Source organism: Arachis hypogaea, chromosome 18 (genome assembly GCF_003086295.3).
Source record: "Arachis hypogaea cultivar Tifrunner chromosome 18, arahy.Tifrunner.gnm2.J5K5, whole genome shotgun sequence".
Taxonomy (NCBI): domain Eukaryota; kingdom Viridiplantae; phylum Streptophyta; class Magnoliopsida; order Fabales; family Fabaceae; genus Arachis; species Arachis hypogaea.
Genome location: NC_092053.1, coordinates 62,150,745 through 62,159,500, shown reverse-complemented (window position 1 = coordinate 62,159,500; position 8,756 = coordinate 62,150,745). Strand labels below are relative to the sequence as shown.

The 8,756-nt window shown below is 38.7% G+C and overlaps 1 non-coding gene across 1 annotated transcript; it reads right to left on the bottom strand.

Moving 5' to 3' along the window:
• Window positions 1–4,173: 4,173 nt before the first annotated feature.
• LOC112773656 (small nucleolar RNA R71) lies at window positions 4,174–4,281 on the bottom strand. Its single transcript, XR_003188195.1, has one exon. It is a non-coding gene; the product is annotated as a small nucleolar RNA R71 (small nucleolar RNA).
• Window positions 4,282–8,756: the final 4,475 nt, after the last annotated feature.

The following is an 8,756-nucleotide window of genomic DNA, read 5'->3' as shown; positions in this document are numbered from 1 at the left end:
TTGAGGGACTTGAGCAGAAATCAGATTCAGAGGTTGAAAAAGGACTGCTGATGCTGTTGGATTCTGACCTCCCTGCACTCAAAGTGGATTTTCTGGAGCTACAGAACTCGAAATGGCGCGCTTCCAATTGCGTTGGAAAGTAGACATCCAGGGCTTTCCAGCAATATATAATCGTCCATACTTTGGCCAAGAATTGATGACGTAAACTGGCGTTCAACGCCAGCCTTCTGCCCAAATCTGGCGTCCAGCGCCAGAAAAGGATCCAAAACCAGAGTTGAACGCCCAAACTGGCACAGAAACTGGCGTTCAACTCCACAAATGGCCTCTGCACGTGTAACACTCAAGCCCAAGCCCAAGCACACACCAAGTGGGCCCCGGAAGTGGATTTATGCATCAATTACTTACTCATGTAAACCCTAGTGACTAGTTTATTATAAATAGGACCTTTTACTATTGTATTAGGAATCTTTTGATCATCTTAGGATCTTAGGATCATCTTTGGATTACCTTATGATCCTTTGATCACGTTTTAGGGGGCTGGCCATCTCGGCCATGCCTGGACCTTCACTTATGTATTTTTAACGGTAGAGTTTCTACACTCCATAGATTAAGGTGTGAAGCTCTGCTATTCCTCAAAGATTAATGCAAAGTACTACTGTTTTCTATTCAATTCTTCTTATTTCTCTTCTAAGATATCCATTCGCACTCAAGAACATGATGAAGGTGATGATTATGTGTGACGCTCATCACCATTCTCCCCTATGAACGCGTGCCTGACAAACACTTCTGTTCTACATGAATTAAGCTAGAATGAGTATCTCTTAGATCTCCTAACCAGAATCTTCGTGGCGTAAGCTAGAATGATGGCGGCATTCAAGAGAATCCGGAAGGTCTAAACCTTGTCTGTGGTATTCTGAGTAGGATTCAATGATTGAATGACTGTGACGAGCTTCAAACTCGCGAGTGCTGGGCGTTAGTGACAGACGCAAAAGGAGGGTGAATCCTATTCCAGCATGATCGGGAACCAACAGATGAATAGCCGTGCCGTGACAGGGTGCGTGAGCATATTATTCACTGAGAGGAGGGGATGTAGCCACTGACAACGGTGATGCCCTTGCATAAAGCCAGCCATGGAAAGGAGTAAGACTGATTGGAAGAAGATAGCAGGAAAGCAGAGGTTCAGAGGAACGAAAAGCATCTCCATTCGCTTATCTGAAATTCCTACCAATGATTTACATAAGTATTTCTATCCCTATTTTATTATATAATATTCGAAAACACCATTATCAATTTATATCTGCCTGACTGAGATTTACAAGGTGACCATAGCTTGCTTCATACCAACAATCTCCGTGGGATTCGACCCTTACTCACGTAAGGTATTACTTGGACGACCCAGTGCACTTGCTGGTTAGTTGTATCGAAGAATCAAGTTTTTGGCGCCGTTGTCAGGGACTTAATTGTTCCTGTTTGGCACCAAGAATCGTCTGAGATCCCAATCCCGGCAACAACACCAAGTTTTTGGCGCCGTTGCCGGGGATTGTTTGAGTTCTCGGCATGCTTTTGGTCCGGTAACATCAGTGCCAGATTCCCTTTTGATCCGGCAACAGCACCAAGTTTTTGGCGCCGTTGCCGGGGATTGTTCGAGTATGGACAACTGACGGTTCATCCTGTTGCTCAGATTAGGTAATTTCCTTTTTATTTTATTTTCAAAAATTTTTCAAAAAAAAATTTTCTAAAATTTTCTCATCTGTTTTCAAAAAAAATAAAAATGTTTTCAAAAATAAATTATTCTATGGCTTCAAAATTTTTAAGAATGAATTCTAGTGTTTCATGAAATATGTTGAATCATATCTGGCTGTAAAGCCATACCCAAACTACTTTGGGATTGGTATTCAACTAATCACTCCAGCCCATGTAATTATATGTTGCAGCCTGGCTGGCTGTAAAGCCATGTCTAAATTCATTTGGACTGAGGCAGCAATTTGTTATCAAGAGCAAGCTAGTTGGAGTTAATCCACCTGCTACTGTTTCTGATCACCTGCTGAAGCTTGGCTGGCCATTGGCCATGTCTAGTGTTTTGGACTGGAGCTTTCTTTGAAAGCTTGGCTGGCTAGTGAGCCATGTCTAATTCCTGGACTGAAGCTTTAGACTAACATGGCAAGATTCCTGGAATTCATATTAAAAATTTTGGAATCCTTATTTTCCTTTTTCAATTAATTTTCGAAAAATAACAAAAAGAAAAATTAGAAAATCATAAAAATTAAAAATATTTTTCTATTTCTTGTTTGAGTCTTGAGTCATATCATAAGTTTGGTGTCACTTGCATATGCATCTAGCATTTTTCGAAAATATCATGCATTCATAGTGTTCTTCATGATCTTCAAGTTGTTCTTGGTAAGTCTTCTTGTTTGATCTTGATGATTTTTTGTTTTGTGTCTTTTCATGTTTATCATATGCATTCTTGAATTCTTAGTGTCTCAGCATTAAAGAATTCTAAGTTTGGTGTCTTGCATGTTTTCTTTGCATTAAATATTTTTCAAAATTGTGTCTTGATGTTCATCATGACATTCAAAGTGTTCTTGGTGTTCATCTTGACATTCATAGCATTCTTGCATGCATTCATTGTTTTGATCTAAAAATTTCATGCATTGCATATTTTTCATGTTTTTCAAAAAAAAAAAAATTCAAAAATCAAAAAAATATCTTTCCCTTTTTCTCTCATCAAATTCGAAAATTTGGATTGACTTTTTCAAAAATTTTTAAAATCAAATTGTTTCTCATGAGTCAAATCAAATTTTCAATTTGAAAATCTTATCTTTTTCAAAATCTTTTTCAAAAATCAAATCTTTTTCAAAATTCTTAGTTATTTTCGAAAATTCCAAAAATATTTTTCAAAAATCTTTTTCTTATTTTATACCAAATTTTCGAAAATAACATAATCAATTAATGTTTTGATTCAAAAATTTGAAGTTTGTTACTTGCTTGTTAAGAAAGATTCAAACTTTAAGTTCTAGAATCATATCTTGTGATTTCTTATGAATCAAGTCATTAATTGTGATTTTAAAAATCAAATCTTTTTCAAAACTAACTTCAATCATATCTTTTCAAAAATATCTTCTTATCTTATCTTTTTCAAAAATATCTTTTCAAAATATCTTTCCTAACCTCCTAACCTCTTATCTTTTCAAAAATTTGTTTCAACTAACTAACTAACTTTTTGTTTGTTTCTTAACTTTTTCAAAACCACCTAACTAACTCTCTCTCTCATTTTTTCGAAAATATCTCCCCTTTTTCAAAAATTTCTTTTTAATTAACTAATTATTTTTATTTTTATTTTTATTTCAAAAAAAAATTTTCGAATAATACTAACAAATTTTCAAAAACCAATTTTCAAAAATCACTAACTCCTTTTCAAAATAATTTTCGAAAATTATACCTCCCCCATCCTATTCTATTTATTCATTCATATCCTAACATCTCATCTCACATCTCTTCCATTCGTACAGTTGTGTTTCTTCCTTTACATCACATTCCTTATCTCCCCCTCTTTTCTTCCACTCACACAGGGATCCCTATACGGTGATATAAAGGATTTCTATTATTATTATCATTTTCCTGTCCATTCTTCCTTGTCATATGAGCAGGAGCAAGGATAAGAACATTCTTGTGGAAGCAGATCCAGAACCTGAAAGGACTCTGAAGAGAAAATTAAGAGAAGCTAAAATACAACAATCCAGAGATAACCTTTCAGAAATTTTCGAACAGGCAGAGGAGATGGCAGCCGAAAATAATAATAATGCAAGGAGGATGCTTGGTGACTTTACTGCACCTAATTCCAATTTACATGGAAGAAGCATCTCCATTCCTGCCATTGGAGCAAACAACTTTGAGCTGAAACCTCAATTAGTTTCTCTGATGCAGCAGAACTGCAAGTTTCATGGACTTCCATCTGAAGATCCTTTTCAGTTCTTAACTGAATTCTTGCAGATATGTGATACTGTTAAGACTAATGGAGTAAATCCTGAAGTCTACAGGCTCATGCTTTTCCCTTTTGCTGTAAGAGACAGAGCTAGATTATGGTTGGATTCTCAACCCAAAGACAGCCTGAACTCTTGGGATAAGCTGGTCACGGCTTTCTTAGCCAAGTACTTTCCTCCTCAAAAGCTGAGCAAGCTTAGAGCTGATGTTCAAACCTTCAGACAGAAAGAAGGTGAATCCCTCTATGAAGCTTGGGAAAGATACAAACAGTTGACCAAAAAGTGTCCTTCTGACATGCTTTCAGAATGGACCATCCTGGATATATTCTATGATGGTTTATCTGAGCTATCAAAGATGTCACTGGACACTTCTGCAGGTGGATCCATTCACCTAAAGAAAACGCCTGCAGAAGCTCAAGAACTCATTGACATGGTTGCTAATAACCAGTTCATGTACACTTCTGAAAGGAATCCTGTAATCAATGGGACGCCTATGAAGAAGGGAGTTCTTGAAGTTGATACTCTGAATGCCATATTGGCTCAGAATAAAATATTGACTCAGCAAGTCAATATGATTTCTCAGAGTCTGCATGGAATGCAAGCTGCATCCAACAGTACTCAAGAAGCATCTTCTGAAGAAGAAGCTTATGATCCTGAGAACCCTGCAATAGCAGAGGTAAGTTACTTAGGTGAACCTTATGGAAACACCTATAACTCATCATGGAGAAATCATCAAAATTTCTCATGGAAGGATCAGAAGCCTCAACAAGGCTTTAACAATGGTGGAAGAAACAGGTTTAGCAATAGCAAACCTTTTCCATCATCAACTCAGCAACAGACAGAGAACTCTGGACAAAATGCTTCTAATTTAGCAAATCTAGTCTCTGATATATCTAAGGCCACTGTAAGTTTCATGAATGAAACAAGGTCTTCCATTAGAAATTTGGAAGCACAAGTGGGCCAGCTGAGTAAAAGGATAACTGAAATCCCTCCTAGTACTCTCCCAAGCAATACAGAAGAGAACCCAAAAGGAGAGTGCAAGGCCATTGACATAAGTGCCATGGCCGAACCTGTGAGGAAAGGAGAGGACGTGAATCCCAAGGAGGAAGACCTCCTGGGACGTCCAGTGATCAATAAGGAGCTTCCCTCTGGGGAATCAAAGGACTCTGAGGCTCATCTAGAGACTATAGAGATCCCATTGAACCTCCTTATGCCCTTCATGAGCTCTGATGAGTATTCCTCTTCTGAAGAGAATGAGGATGTCACTGAAGAGCAAACTGCCAAGTTTCTTGGTGCAATCATGAAGCTGAATGCCAAATTGTTTGGCATTGATGCTTGGGAAGTTGAACCTCCCTTGTTCATCAATGAACTAAGTGATCTGGATCAACTGACATTGCCTCAGAAGAGACAGGATCCTGGAAAGTTCATAATACCCTGTACCATAGGCACCATGATCTTTAAGGCTCTGTGTGACCTTGGTTCAGGGATAAACCTCATGCCCCTCTCTGTAATAGAGAAACTGGGAATCTATGGGGTGCAAGCTGCTAAAATCTCACTAGACATGGCAGACAGCTCAAGAAGACAGGCTTATGGACAAGTAGAAGATGTATTAGTAAAGGTTGAGGGCCTTTACATACCTACTGATTTCATAATCCTGGATACTGGAAAGGAAGAGGATGAATCCATCATCCTAGGAAGACCTTTCCTGGCCACAGCAAGAGCTGTGATTGATGTTGACAGAGGTGAAATAGTCCTTCAATGGAATGAGAACTCCCTTGTATTCAAAACTCAAGGATCTCCCTCTGCAACCATGGAGAGGAAGCAGGAAAAGCTTCTCTCCAAGCAGAGTCAACCAGAGCCCCCACAGTCAAACTCTAAGTTTGGTGTTGGGAGGCCACAACCAAACTCTAAGTTTGGTGTTGAACTCCCATATCCAAACTCTAAGTTTGGTGTTGGAGAGTCTCAACAAAGCTCTGCACATCTGTGAGGCTCCATGAGAGCCCACTGTCAAGCTATTGACATTAAAGAAGCGCTTGTTGGGAGGCAACCCAATGTTTATCTAATTCTTATTTTTCATGTTTTCTTAGGTTCATGATCATGTGGAGTCACAAAATAAATATAAAAATTAAAAACGGAATCAAAAACAGCAGAAGAAAAATCACACCCTGGAGGAAGCATCTGCCTGGCGTTCAACGCCAGAACAGAGCATGGTTCTGGCGCTGAACGCCCAAATGGGCAGCATCCTGGCGCTGAACGCCCAGAACAAGCATGGTTCTGGCGTTCAACGCCAGAAATGGCAGCAAATGGGCGTTGAACGCCCAAAATGGCCACCAACCTGGCGCTGAACGCCCAGAGTTGGGTACAAAGGCATTTTTACATGCCTAATGGGTGCAGGGATGTAAATCCTTGAACACCTCAGGATCTGTGGACTCCACAGGATCCACTCAGGATCTATGGACCCCACAGGATCCCCACCTACCTCCACTCACTTCTTCTCACCACTCTCATTCACACAACACACCCCTCTACACTCTCCTTAGCCGAAACCACATCTCCCTCTCCCTCTCCATATTTCTTCTTCTTCTTCTTCTATTCTTTCTTCTTTTGCTCGAGGGCGAGCAACATTCTAAGTTTGGTGTGGTAAAAGCATAGCTTTTTTGTTTTTTCCATAACCATTGATGGCACTTAAGGCCAGAAGAAACCTCTAGAAAGAGGAAAGGGAAGACAAAAGCTTCCATCAAGGGTCTATAGCTCAGTGGTAGAACATTTGACTGCAAATCAAGAGATCCTTGAGATACCTCAAGGGATACATTTTCTTCCACACAATTATTGGAAGCAACTAAAGGTGGAACATCAAGAGCACTCCATCATCCTTCATGAAATCAGAGAAGATCTAAAAGCACTGAAGGAGGAGCAACAAAGACAAGGAAGAGACATAGAGAGCTCAAGAACATCACTAAGGTGGATTCATTCCTTGTTCTTACTTTCTCTGCTTTTTCGTTTTCTATGTTATGTGCTTATCTATGTTTGTGTCTTCATTACATGATCATTAGTAGTTAGTAACTTTGTCTTAAAGTTATAAATGTCCTATGAATCCATCACATCTCTTAAAAAAAATGTTTTAATTCAAAAGAACAAGAAGTACATGAGTTTCGAATTTATCCTTGAACTTAGTTTAATTATATTGATGTGGTGACAATGCTTCTTGTTTTCTGAATGTATGCTTGAACAGTGCATATGTCTTTTGAAGTTGTTGTTTAAGAATGTTAAATATGTTGGCTCTTGAAAGAATGATGACTAGGAGACATGTTATTCGATAACCTGAAAAATCATAAAAATGATTCTTGAAGCAAGAAAAGCAGCAAAGAACAAAGCTGGCAAAAAAAAAAAAAAGGGCGAAAAAAAAAAGAAAAAAAAAAGAAGAAAAAAAATAGGCAAAAAAAAAAAAAGAGAAAAAGAAAAAGCAAGCAGAAAAAGCCAATAACCCTTAAAACCAAAAGGCAAGGGCAAATAAAAAGGATCCCAAGGCTTTGAGCATCAGTGGATAGGAGGGCCTAAAGGAATAAAATCCTGGTCTAAGCGGCTAAACCAAGCTGTCCCTAACCATGTGCTTGTGGCGTGTAGGTGTCAAGTGAAAACTTGAGACTGAGCGGTTAAAGTCAAGGTCCAAAGCAAAAACAAAGAGTGTGCTTAAGAACCCTGGACACCTCTAATTGGGGACTTTAGCAAAGCTGAGTCACAATCTGAAAAGGTTCACCCAATTATGTGTCTGTGGCATTTATGTATCCGGTGGTAATACTGGAAAACAAAGTGCTTAGGGCCACGGCCAAGACTCATAAAGAAGCTGTGTTCAAGAATCATCATACTGAACTAGGAGAGTCAATAACACTATTCGAAATCTGAAGTTCCTATAGATGCCAATCATTCTGAACCTCAATGGATAAAGTGAGATGCCAAAACTATTCAAGAGGCAAAAAGCTATAAGTCTCGCTCATATGATTGGAGCTATGTTTCATTGATAGTTTGGAATTTATAGTATATTCTCTTCTTTTTATCCTATTTGATTTTCAGTTGCTTGGGGACAAGCAACAATTTAAGTTTGGTGTTGTGATGAGCGGATAATTTATACGCTTTTTGACATTATTTTTAGTATATTTTTAGTAGGATCTAGTTACTTTTAGGGATGTTTTCATTAGTTTTTATGTTAAATTCACATTTCTGGACTTTACTATGAGTTTGTGTGTTTTTCTGTAATTTCAGGTATTTTCTGGCTGAAATTGAGGGACTTGAGCAAAAATCAGATTCAGAGGTTGAAAAAGGACTGCTGATGCTGTTGGATTCTGACCTCCCTGCACTCAAAGTGGATTTTCTGGAGCTACAGAACTCTAAATGGCGCGATTCTAATTGCGTTGGAAATTAGACATCCAGGGCTTTCCAGCAATATATAATAGTCCATACTTTGGCCAAGAATTGACGACGTAAACTGGCGTTCAACGCCAGCCTTCTGCCCAAATCTAGCGTCCAGCGCCAGAAAAGGATCCAAAACCAGAGTTGAACGCCCAAACTGGCACAGAAACTGGCGTTCAACTCCACAAATGGCCTCTGCATGTGTAACACTCAAGCCCAAGCCCAAGCACACACCAAGTGGGCCCCAGAAGTGGATTTATGCATCAATTACTTACTCATGTAAACCCTAGTGACTAGTTTATTATAAATAGGACCTTTTACTATTGTATTAGGAATCTTTTGATCATCTTAGGATCTTAGGATCATCTT